The 12306-nt window shown below is 35.1% G+C and overlaps 1 protein-coding gene across 12 annotated transcripts in view; it reads right to left on the bottom strand.

Moving 5' to 3' along the window:
* The window catches only part of SLC39A10 (solute carrier family 39 member 10), a 140307-nt gene that overhangs the window by 50744 nt on the left and 77257 nt on the right, over positions 1–12306 (bottom strand). Inside the window, exons 1-3 of one of the 12 annotated variants that reach the window (XM_085000274.1) lie at positions 5425–5490; positions 4991–5114; positions 3739–3901 (exon numbers count right to left, since the gene is read on the bottom strand). The exons of 10 other annotated variants lie outside the window; for them this stretch is intronic. The gene's annotated coding sequence lies outside the window, so the exon portion shown is untranslated. Of the gene's footprint in view, positions 1–3738; positions 3902–4990; positions 5115–5424; positions 5491–12306 lie in introns of those variants that run through there. One more of the 12 variants, XM_085000273.1, reaches the window with a different exon arrangement.

The raw sequence follows: 12306 nt of genomic DNA, 5'->3' as shown, positions 1-12306 counted from the left end.
CTATATGCTGAGAGTGTGACCAAAAAAAAAAATATATATATATATATATTAATTTCTACAAATCAATACAAATAGTATGAGACAACTCAATGGAGAAATGGGTAAGGAATTTCAACAGGCACTTTGTAAAAGGATAGTCCAATTACTAAGATGCATATGAAAAGATTCTCAACCTCAAAAATCTATTGATATTCTCAATAATCATCAAAGAACTATAAATTAAAATCACAAGTGAATACTATTCTACACCCATAAGAATGAAAAAAAATAGTAAAAGATGTAGGCAAGAATATGGAGTTAACTGGAACTTGTATACACTGCTGGTGGGATTGCAGACTGGTATATTTTGGAAAACTGTTTAGCAGTATTTGCCAAAAGGTCAACATAAGTGTATCTACTCACATAGCAATTCTACTCCTGGATATGTGCTCAACAGAATACATGTACAGGGGGGCAAAAAGACATGAACATGAAAGTTCACACAATCTATCACAGCTCAAAATGAGAAAAAGGCCAAATATCCATCAACAGTAGCATGGATAAATAAAACAGAACAATTTTACAATGGAAAACTACATGGTAATGAAAACGAAATTACAGCTTCATACATTTACACAGATGACTCTCACAAATATTTGATTAAGTAAAAGATAACAAACACTAGAGAAGCCATAGGGCAAAATTCCATTTATACAAAATTTAAAATAACCAAAACTAAACCAAGACAATGATTACTTTTTCAAGAGAAGGCAGGGGGTGATAACTGAGATAGAAAATTGTTGTGATGTTCGATTTCTTGAGTAATGGTTATACAAATATGTTTACTTTGTGATAATTCATTGTACTTTTACTTTGTGTACTTTTCTGTACATATACTGTATTTCAATAAAAAGCTTTTAAAAATCAAATTTTCTCCAGTGAAAACCAATCAGAAAATGGAATTACAAACAAAAATTATTAGGCTCCTGGAAATAAACAGAACAAGACCATTAAAAGGAGAAATTTATAAGACATTACTGAAGGACAGTAAAGAAGAACTAGCAAAAACTGGAGACATCACCTACATGAATAGGAAAAAATAGCATAAGATAAATCATCTTCCCAAGTGTATATACAAATCTAATTCAGTGTCAATCAAGATCCTGGCAGCTGTTTGATTTTGGTGAGACTACATGATCTCATTCAAAGATTCACATGGGGAGTTCCCGTCATGGCTCAGGGGTGAACAAATCTGACTAGGAACCATGAGGTTGCAGGTTCAATCCCTGGCCTCACTCAGTGGGTTAAGGATCCAGCGTTACCATGAGCTGTGGTGTAGGTCGCAGACATGGCTTGGATCCCACATTGCTGTGGCTGTGGTGTAGGCCAGCAGCTACAGCTCCAATTAGACCCCTAGCCTAGGAACCTCCATATGCCGTGGGTGCGGCCCTAGAAAAAGACAAAAAAAAAAAAAAAAAAAAAATTTCACATGGGAGAGCAAAAACCCAAGGACCACCAAAGACAATTCATAAAATTGGCAAGATGATAAAAACTTTTTTTTATAAAGTTACATTAATTAAAATAACAGAAATGGCACAGGGCCATACATACAGAGAGACCACAGGAATAAAATGGAAATCAGAAAGAGAATCAATATTGATTGTGAAAAAATTATTCTTCCTCACACCACACAGAGTATCAATTCCAAGAGGATTAAAAACCCAAATGAGAAAAATAAAATTCTTAACAACTTTTAGAATAAAATATAGGAGAACATCATAACTTTAGGATAGGGAAAGATTTTTTCTAGATGAGATGCAAAAAGCACAAGCCTTTTTAAAAGGAAATTTTGATTCATTTAATTAAACTAAATAATTTAAATATTACCCTAGACAATAAAGTACACAATAAACAAAACTTATGACAAGTTGTACACTAGAAGGTATTTGCAATGTGTATAAGTAAACAATATATATAAAAAATCAGTATCTAGAATACATCATACAAAAAACCTCCAATACTACACAGACAACTATACAAAGGATATAAGCAAGACAGAAGGTTGAGCAGTGATATGGTTATTAATAATCGAGATAATGCACCAAGACCTTAAGAGGCAAAAATTAGTATCTGAAAATACCAGGTGTTAAGCAAAGATCTAACGTAAAGAAACAAACTTCCTGAGTTCTCTTGTGGCATGGTGGGTTAAGGATCTGCCACTGCAGTGGCTTGAATCCCTGCAGTGGTGTGGGTTCAATCCCCAGCCCGCTAATTTCCACATGCTTTGGGAGCAATCAAAAAAAAAAAAAAAAAAAAAAAGAAGAAGAAACAGAAACTACCTTACACTGCTGGAAGGAGTATAAATTGGTATAACCATTTGACATTCACTGAAGCTGAATACAAACACACTCTATGAACACATCCCAAAATACCACTTCTATCTATCTACTCCAGATAAAACTCCTGCACAGGAGAAAAATTCAAGAATCTTTATTGCAGCAGTGCCGATTTTTTTTTTTTTTTAATGTTAACTATCTCATAACAAGATGCTTTCGTTGCAAATAACAGAATACTGAAAGTGGTTAAAACAAAGAGGAAAATTTCACATTTAAAAAAGTTGGGGGAGTTCCTGTCATGGTGCAGCGGAAACGAATCCAACTAGGAACCATGAGTTTGTGGGTTCAGTCCCTGGCCTTGCTCAGTGGGTTGAGGATGTGGCGTTGCCGTGAGCTGTGGTGTAGGTCACAGATGTGGCTCGGATCTGGCATTGCTATGGCTGTGGTCTAGGCTGGCAGCAATAGCTCTGATTAGACCCTTAGCCTGGGAACCTCCACATGCCTCGAGTGTAGCCCTAAAAGGACAAAAGACAAAAATAATAATAATAATAATAATAAAAAGTTGGGGGAAATGGTGGTTTCAGGATAATTACACAAGCAAAAACCTAAACTCTCAACCTCAGATCTGTGTCAAGAGTCTCAAGAAACTGCTGTTGCTATAACCATTCCATCCTCAAACATGTGAGCTGGACAGTTTATCTTCATGCTTCTCTTCTTATCCAGGGAGAAAAATCTTTCCAGAAAGTCCCTCCCAGATTTCACTTAATATATATCTTTGACACGGACTATATTACATACCCACAGCAAAAAAAGTAGTAAAGAAGAAATTACCACGATCGGCTTAGACAAATCAACATTCAATCCTTGGGACTGGAAAGAAGCCCTCTCCTTTGCACATGGAAGCACATACTAACAGCAAGGGAAAAGGAGGTAAAAGGGGAATGGCAGTTGATTATATAACCATTAGTGCCTGCCAAAAATTTAAATGCCCATCAGAAAAACAGATTTTTAAAAAAGGCATATTTGGAGTTCCCGTCATAGTTCAGCAGAAACGAATCTGCCTAGTATCCATGAGGACATAGGTTTGATCCCTGCCTCGCAAGGTGGGTTAAAGATCCAGCGTTGCCATGAGCTGTGGTGTCAGTCACAGACTCAGCTCGGATCTGGCATTGGTGTGGCTGTGGTGTAGGCTGGCAGCTACAGATCCAATTCGACCCCTAGCCTGGGAACCTCCATATTCCACAGGTGCAACCCTAAAAAGACCCAAAAAAAAGTAAGAAAAAATGGCATACTTATGTAACTAAAGATTATTCTAAAACTATAACTGTATGACTATGAAAGAATACCTAACAAATGCAAATTTAATAAAAACTGCAAAAAGGTACACATCATATCATTACACAATTAAAAATGTACAAAATACCTTAATTTGGGGCATATATACATGTAGCAAGAGGTTAATGTAGAGATGATTACATTCTGGAGAGTGGTTATCTTTTCAGGAAGAGAAAAAGAGGAGTCAGATAGTAGAGGGTGTAGACATATTCAGCAGCATCTGCAGCGTTTTCTTAAAAAGTGAGGGGAATCTGAAGCAATGTAACAAAACATTTAATATTTGTTAAAGAAGCATGATGGGATTGAGATGTTACACAGATCTTTCTTAACTCACAGCGAGATTATGTCTCAACACACCTTAACTTGAAAAATACCATAAATTGAATATGCATTTAATATATATGACCTATTGAACATTATAGCTTAACCTAACCTACCTTAAACGTGCTCAGAGCATTTACATTTATTAGCCTACAGCTGGGCAAAATCATCTAACATAAAGCCTGTTTTATAATTGTTGAATATCTCATGCAATTTATTGAATACTATACCAAAAGTGATACACAGAAAACTGTATGGGTACAGAATGGTTCTAAGTATGTGGTTGTTCATCTTCATGAATGCATGGCTAATTAGGAGCTGTACTTCACTGCCATGGCCCAGCATCACAAGAGTGTCTTGTACTGCATATCAAAATTCAAAATACAGGTTCCATTGAATGCATACTGCTTTTGCACCAATTGTAAAATCAAAAAATCCTAAGTCAGACATCAGCAGTATTGTATGTCCTTTTTTTAAGATGGATACCTAACCATCATCAGTGATTAATCAACATCTGTTGTAGAAGCAGCAGAAGCAGTACCTCAGTTACCTGGAAACTAGTCAGAAACGTAAATATTTGCACCCTACCCAGACCTACTAAATAAATCAAGAAGTCTAGAGTTAAGGTTCAGCAGTGTTTCATCCAGTCTTCTCTGTGAGTCTGATGCTAGCTAAAGTTTAAAAACCACTACCTACAAATAAATTATCAAACACTCCCATTTATTTAAAATGATACTTAATTAAATCAAATACTATTATTACCTAAATGCATTAGGTTTAATTATTATACGTAGCTTATATGGATTAAGAATTTTAGAAAATAGTTTATATTTTTAGTCTCAGAGCTACATTAAGTTCGAGATTTTGTTTTTTTAATCCAAACACTTCAGTTTCTTATATAGCCTCATGGATAAAGTCACCATTTAAAATCTATTTTACCTGCACACCAGTGAAGATGAAAGGGCTTAGATAAGACAATCACTATTAAGCAGAAAGAACATTATACTCCCTGCAATTACCTTGGTTTTCCACTAAAAAATGCTTGTGAAAGGTGATACTCTGAATGTTGCTCTGCTCATCTGATACGTAAATGTGCTACAGTTTGTCCAGTGCACATTATCACTGTCAAATGAATAGGTGCCACTGGTGAAAATAAAACATATATATTTATGTGTGTGTGTGTATACATACATACATATATATGTGTATATATACTGATCAAGCAACATCAAATGAATGACTCCATGAAACACAAAAACCATGGGTCATCTATACAAGCTTTAAATTATCATTTGTCTCTTTTTTTTTTTTTAAAGGCCGCATCTGCAGCATATGGAAGTTTCCGGGCCAGACAAACTGGAGCTGCAGGTGCAGCAACATCAGGTCCTTAACCCACTGAGCAAGGCCAGGAATCAAACCTTCATCCTCACAGAGACAATATCAGGTCCTTAACCTGCTGCACTACAACGGGAACTCCTCATTTGTCTGTATTTATTACACGTTTGGCACTCATTTGTTTACTGCAAAGATTCTAGAATCTTGAGTTCCCTTACCATTTACATTCAAGAGAGCATCACAGGAATGCAAATACAAGAGTGACATCATATAGGTAATATTAAATCTATGTTAGGCATTTTTTTTTAGTGTAAACCATTCATAAACTTGCAACTTTAGAACAGCTATAGCAGATGTGTGCCTAAGAATTATTTAAATGAAGTACGCATTTGTCAGCAGAGACTAAGCAGCTATTGCAAAGAGACCTCTCCCAAAGGGCAGGGGCTTAAGAAACAAGTTTATTTCTCTCCTTAAAACAGTCCAGGATGACTGCTCCAGGTCTGTGGGCCCCAGTCAAAGACACATTTGCCTCACATGGGTGCTACTCTAGCCTGTGGTAAAACAAACAATGAAAGTCCAGGTTCAGAAAATTATTCTTAAGCAACAAATGAAGGAGACATTGCATGCATCACTTCTCAGATTTTGCTGGCAAGAATTTAGCCACATGGGCACAATCAATCAAATAAGGAGGCTGGAAAATACAATCTCACCTACAACATACAGTTTCCTAAGCATTCTCATAGAAGTTAAGGATGCAGGAAATTCTGCGCAGGAAATATCTGGGGAGGAAATTCTGGGCTGTAGTTGGTGTTCTAGCTCTTCCCTTGGGTGCTGGTTATATGGATGTGTTCACTTCATGGAAACCTGTGTCTAGACTTAACATTTGGGCTCTTTTACAGAGATGTATTACATTTCAGACAAAGCAATTTTTAATCCCTAAAGGATATATATTTCAACTTTCAATTAGTAGTATCAGTAACATGAAGTTTCTAGAAACGGACCCATACTTAATCATACCCAACAACAAATTTATTTAACTTTTTAAAGTAATTTAAGGAGCTCTCACTGTGGTTCAGTGGGTTAAGAATTCAACTGTAGTGGCTCCGGTTGCTGCACAAGGTATGGATTCAATGCTCAGTCAGCACCGTGTGTTAAAGGATCCAGCACTGCCACAACTGTAGCTCAGAACCAATCCCTGGCCCAGGAACTTCCATATGCCACATGTGCAGCCATTAAAAATAATAATAATAATAAAAGATTCACAAGAAGTTGTGAAAATAGTTAGGTTTCCATGTCCTTTTACCCAATTTTCCCCAATGGCATTTTATACAATCAGAGGACATTTCCAAAATTAGAAAACTGACATTGATATAATACTAATTAACTAGAAACCTTATTCTTTTTTTTTTTTTTTGGCCTTTTTAGGGCCACACCGTGGCATATGGAGATTCCCAAGCTAGGGGACAAATCCAAGCTCTAGCTGCTACCCTACACCACAGCACAGCAACACACCAGATCCGAGCCACGTCTGAGACCTACACCACAGCTAATGGCAACACCGAAGCCTTAACTCACTGAGCAAAGCCAGGGATTGAACCTGCGTCGTCACGGAGAGTAGTCAGATTTGTTTCCACTCAGCCACGACAGGAACTCCTATAAGCCTTATTCTAATTTCACTAAGTTCTTGCATGCACTCTTAAAAACACTAAAATAGAAAATTCTTTTTTTCCAGAAAAGTATCATTTGTAATCAAAGGCTCTTGCTTAACAAAAATACATTATTATACTTAAAGAGAAAGGTTAACTAGAACCTTAAATGGAAGTAATCAGGGTTGATTATCTCCATAGTAAGTTCTTCTATAAAGGCTTACAAACATTTTAATTACAGGCTTTCTATTAAATGCCAAGTTACAAATTTTTCATATTTTAAATGAGTAAAATATCAAGAACTATATCAAGAACTGAAAGTACACTAATTGCTAACATTAAAAATCCGTCCATAGATATTTTGTCTCAAGACTGTTATATTTCATACAGATTTAAATAGGACCATAAAAAGTTCAAGATGAAAAGATTCTTAAGTATAATTAACTAAACACATTCTTTTATATATACATAGAAATCTAAGACCCAGTGAAGGTATACAATACGATTAAAGTGATATTTCAAGTTTGTGGCAGTCCCCTGACTTGAAAGTCAGGGGCCCTTTCTCCCACACCAGCATATCCATATATCTTAAAACCAGAACATTATGAGATAATTACTAATGTAACCCTTCTAAAATATACTACCAAAACATTTTAAAAGGAAAATAAACTGTCTCTCTTAGAGTCAAATATATATAAAAAAAAGAAGTCACTTATTTAAAATGACTAATCTAAGAAAAATAAATAATAAGCACTCAAGTAATTGTATTTCCAATACTTCATTCTTATTACTGGAGAGGCCAACTAAGTATAAATCCTGTGTGTAATCAATTCATCTGACTAAAAAAATAAAATAAACTTTTATGCAAGGGGGCACTTTTTAAAGGAAAATGTAGGCCTAATGAAAGAATCAGAAGTTAGTAGCTGTCTCAAGTTCTCTCTCTGTCTCATGCACACAGACAAAATACAAAAAAAAAAAAAAAAAAAAATTGCTTAGCAAGGTTTTAAAACTAGCCATTTCAATTTTCCAGATTGGCACTTTTAAGACCAATGAGTTGGAAACCAAAAGAGAAATCACAAAAACTCTCAACCTGGATTATATTAACTTAATATGCTTTAAGTATACTTAATGTGAAAATCTAATCAATAAATATACACAGTATCCTAATGGACTTCATTTCTTGTCTAGGTTTCACTACAAGACTTCTTTAAAGAATGGTAGAAATTAGTTTTATTTATATCCTGAATCACATAAATACAACTGGTATTTGTATCACTATTGACATCATCAATCTTTATCCATACTAAGAGCAGATACCAATTGTTTCCCTCTGTGATTCAATGACAGTAGACACAAAAAGGGTGAGAAGCAATGAGGCTCTGCTTCCTGAAGAAACAAAAGTCTAGGAGCCAAAGGTCTCAGAAACCTGGCTCTGCCTCTGCCTACAACGTACTATCTCTAAGATGTTTGGCAAATTACTTACCCCCTTTTAAGTTTTATGATCTCTTATAAGGTGGGGATATTAATCCCTGTTCTGTTTCATAGCAGTTATTAGAACCAAATAATATAACCTGTATCCTTTTTTTTTTTTTTTAAGTGGAAAAAGGTTTAAATGTTTTCCCATTTCATTTGTAATTTTTTTTTTCTTTTTTGGTCTTTTTAGGGCTGCACCCATGCCACGTGGAGATTCCCAGACTAAGGGACAAATACAAGCTCTAGCCACTGGCCTACACCACAGCCACAATGCCAGATCCAAGCTGCGTCTGAGACTTACACCATAGCTCATGGCAACAATGGATCCTTAACCCACTGAGCAAGGCCAGGGATCTAATTTGCGTCTTCTTGGACCCTAGTCAGATTCATTTCCGCTGAGCCATAAATGGAACTCCTATAATGTTTTAAATGCTATTTAACTGCAAGTTATTTATAGTAATATAATTTAGATGCATTTTAAATCCCAATTCTGATATATCTGCCCAATGTCTTATACAGAGAATAGAACCAGGAGTCAGAAACCTTTGTCTCTAGTTCATCCCAGCACTGTCATTGTTTCTTCTCTGCAAAATGGGGAAATAGCCTCTATACTTATCTATCAACTGAGCTTATGTATATGAAATATATACTTTGTAAAGTATATTAACCTAAAGTATTACCACTATTTGATGTGGTATTACCTATCTTTCTCTTTGGGAAAGTACAGAACTAGAGGGGGAAAAAAAGTCCCATTCTGACTCCTTCCAAATAATGCTATCAAAAATATTCCAGGAACACATGCAGCATCAGTACATCCAAGACCAACTCGAGATTATAGGAGGCACCCATTCACTAGTATTTGAGAAAAAGCTGGAAAGAATTATCACAACATACCAGTTTCACTGACATTATAAAACTCTAAGGCATAAAATTATTTCAGTAACGACTTCTCATTAAGAAACATTAAATCCTCTTACAGCTTCGAGGTTTGTTTTTTCATTCCCTTACTTTACCAGTCTTGGTTTGGAATGTCAACATAGCTATTCCCTAAAATAAGCACAAACTCTAATATTTGCACTGAATATTCCAGATTCATTCATATAAAAACAACAGATGCATGTTAATTGAGCTTGGGCAAAATTCAGTTTTCCCCGTTTAACTATTTTTTTTTAAAGAGAGAGAGAATATAAACATCTGAGCCTTGATGTAAAGTACCAAATCAAGCAATCACACATTAAATCTATCTTTATTGTACTCTGAACATTCATGTACAAACCTACATTTTCTCATTAAATGTCAAAATGGCTATCTGAAGTCTCTGCTTTTCAAGCTTTCATTATAGAGCCATATTCCATATCTGGAACCATATTGTAGAAAGCCACCTATTATATTCCTGTGTCTGTTTTGCTGCTTGTAAATACAAAGAACATCTGGGATTAGTAAACATATGGGCTGGCATACCTTTATCAGCCACAAAATACTGTGATGCCTTTCAAAGCTACTAAACTGTGTACAACTTTAGTTACCCTTTCAATAAGAAAGCTTCAATCTCTCTCCACTACAAATAAACCAAACAACATGTAATCACAATGAGGACTTAAAGACAATGCTAACCTTAAGACCTGAATTAGACCACATGTGCCTTCTCCCTTCAACCTGCAGAGCTGTGTTCTCTTTAGAATCATCATCTGTGGCAGCTGCCTTCATTCTACAGATAGTTACTGCCACTAGCTCATATCTTTATCACTCTGTTCATCTTCACACTTCCTTTGTTTTCCTTTGTCAACATCTTGTCACAGTTAGACACCCCTGATTTTATACCAGCTTGCCATTCATAAGCACCACCAGTTAAAATGATCCTTCCTTTCTACAAGGTTGGGGGAAAAAACACACATACACACACAATGTTCATGGCAGTATTTTTGTAATACTATTTTTTTTTTTTTTGATGCTGTTGACAACACAGGCTACTTCTTCCCCACCAGAAAAGACTTCTAATTGATTTTAGCTATCCTTATAGTTATTTTAATCCATCAAAGGTCCTTTTAATTGTTGAACAAAGTTAAATCATTCAGTTCTGCCACTTAGAATCTTATGAAGGTACAATTCAAACGTCAAAGCTATTTAACTTTTACTAGCAAACAACCAATTTCATTACCAATCAATCCACCTTTATTATCAAGTCCAACTTTGTCTAATATAAACAATGTCTTCTTAGGGCACATTCTCTTTCTTACAGAGTCACATATACAGACCAGGATAGATTTTGCGATATATAGGCACATAAAAAAGAAAAAAAAAAAAGAAAAGAAAATGATTAATGCCAGCAAGGAAAAAGTTGTGCAGGAAAAGTAACGGTTTATGACAATGGCCCAGCTGTAAATAACATTCATAGTCATAAAAATACATTGCTAAATACTGTTCTAAACCAAAATTACAATATACTATACTCAACAACTGGAGAACAGGAAATGAGAAGATACATGGAAAAGCAGAAGAGTGCTAAATTCTAAGCAAATAATGACAAAAATTGAAAATCAACAAGTTATGAATATGTTGGAAACATGGCACTGAACAGCAAAATAACTAAGGGAGTTTCTCACTCTCTAGGAAGAATACGAAAGAAGGAAGACAGGGGACTGAGTTCTCTTTTTCCTAAAAATTTGACAGAACTCTAATTAACTATATTCATGTATAATTTTGACAGAAAAAAGCTAAAACGTCAGCAATTTTAAATCCTAAAAAAGTTTCTGTTAAAGGAAATATTATGTTACATGTGGAAGAAAATGAATTACAGTTTCAAGACTTTCACAAGCATTTGCTTGTAGTTTTAATCACCGCATGTAATCATTTTAATTTCAATTTGTGCTATTATTTTGGTTATTTGCTTGGATATGTCCAAGATGTAAGGAAAGACCACAAAAAAGTTTTAACACTTTTCAAGTCTTATTACATACTTCCAAATTGTTTCCTAGAGAAATTAAGTTTGGTTATACTGCCACCAGCAGTATGATTATAGTATTTTCATTAGTAGTTAGTATTATTAATTTTGGAACAGGTAAAATTACCTTATTTGTATTTATACTTTCAAATTATTCCCGGTGTCTCAATATTTTTTAAATATATATGAGCCTTTATATGACACTGCTCAGTCATATTTTCTGCAAAAAAAATCTTCAGTTTTGTCCAGTGTCTTTTTACTTTGATTACAGTATTTCCCCTTTCATAGATGTTTTCATGTACAGACAGTGAAACTTATGAAGTTATTTGATAATTTCCTTATGAGTTCTAAATTTAAGAAGTTTTTTCTTCCTATATTTTATCAAATTTTTTTTAAAAAAAGCTGTAACTAACAGGACCATTTCTTTTTAGGGAAAATAAAACATCCATTGAACTAACAAACAATACTCTCACATTTGTTAACTAAGAAAGTTTGTATTTTAGCCTCAGTAAAACTTTCAAGTACCTGTGCATAGGCAGAAATCTTCAGAGGAAAAGCTTGAACATATGTATTATATACTATTGTATTTACAGTGAATTTAAACTTTTTCTTAAAATCTCTTTCAGTGATTTGATTTTAGCCACCTTTCTGATTTCCTTCTTCAGGTTTTTAAAATTGACTTTTTTTTTTTTGGCTACGCTGCAGCACACACAAGTTCCTGGGCCAGAGATTGAACCTGCGCACAGCAGGGACACAAAGCCACAGCAGTGATGACGCTGGATCCTTGGTACCAGGGAACTCCCTGATTATTTTCTTTTTTTTTTTTTTTTTTTGTCTTTTTGCCATTTCTTGGGCCACTCCTGTGGCATATGGAGGTTCCCAGGCTAGAGGTCTAATCGGAGCTGTGGCTGCCGGCCTACGCCAGAGCCACAGCAACGCG

Source organism: Sus scrofa, chromosome 15 (genome assembly GCF_054392235.1).
Source record: "Sus scrofa isolate SSC_HxYL_T2T_F1_AM1 chromosome 15, Sscrofa_HxYL_maternal_Yorkshire_Landrace_v2.0, whole genome shotgun sequence".
Taxonomy (NCBI): domain Eukaryota; kingdom Metazoa; phylum Chordata; class Mammalia; order Artiodactyla; family Suidae; genus Sus; species Sus scrofa.
The sequence above is the reverse complement of the archived record's forward strand: the minus strand, read 5'-3'. Positions and strand labels throughout refer to the sequence as shown.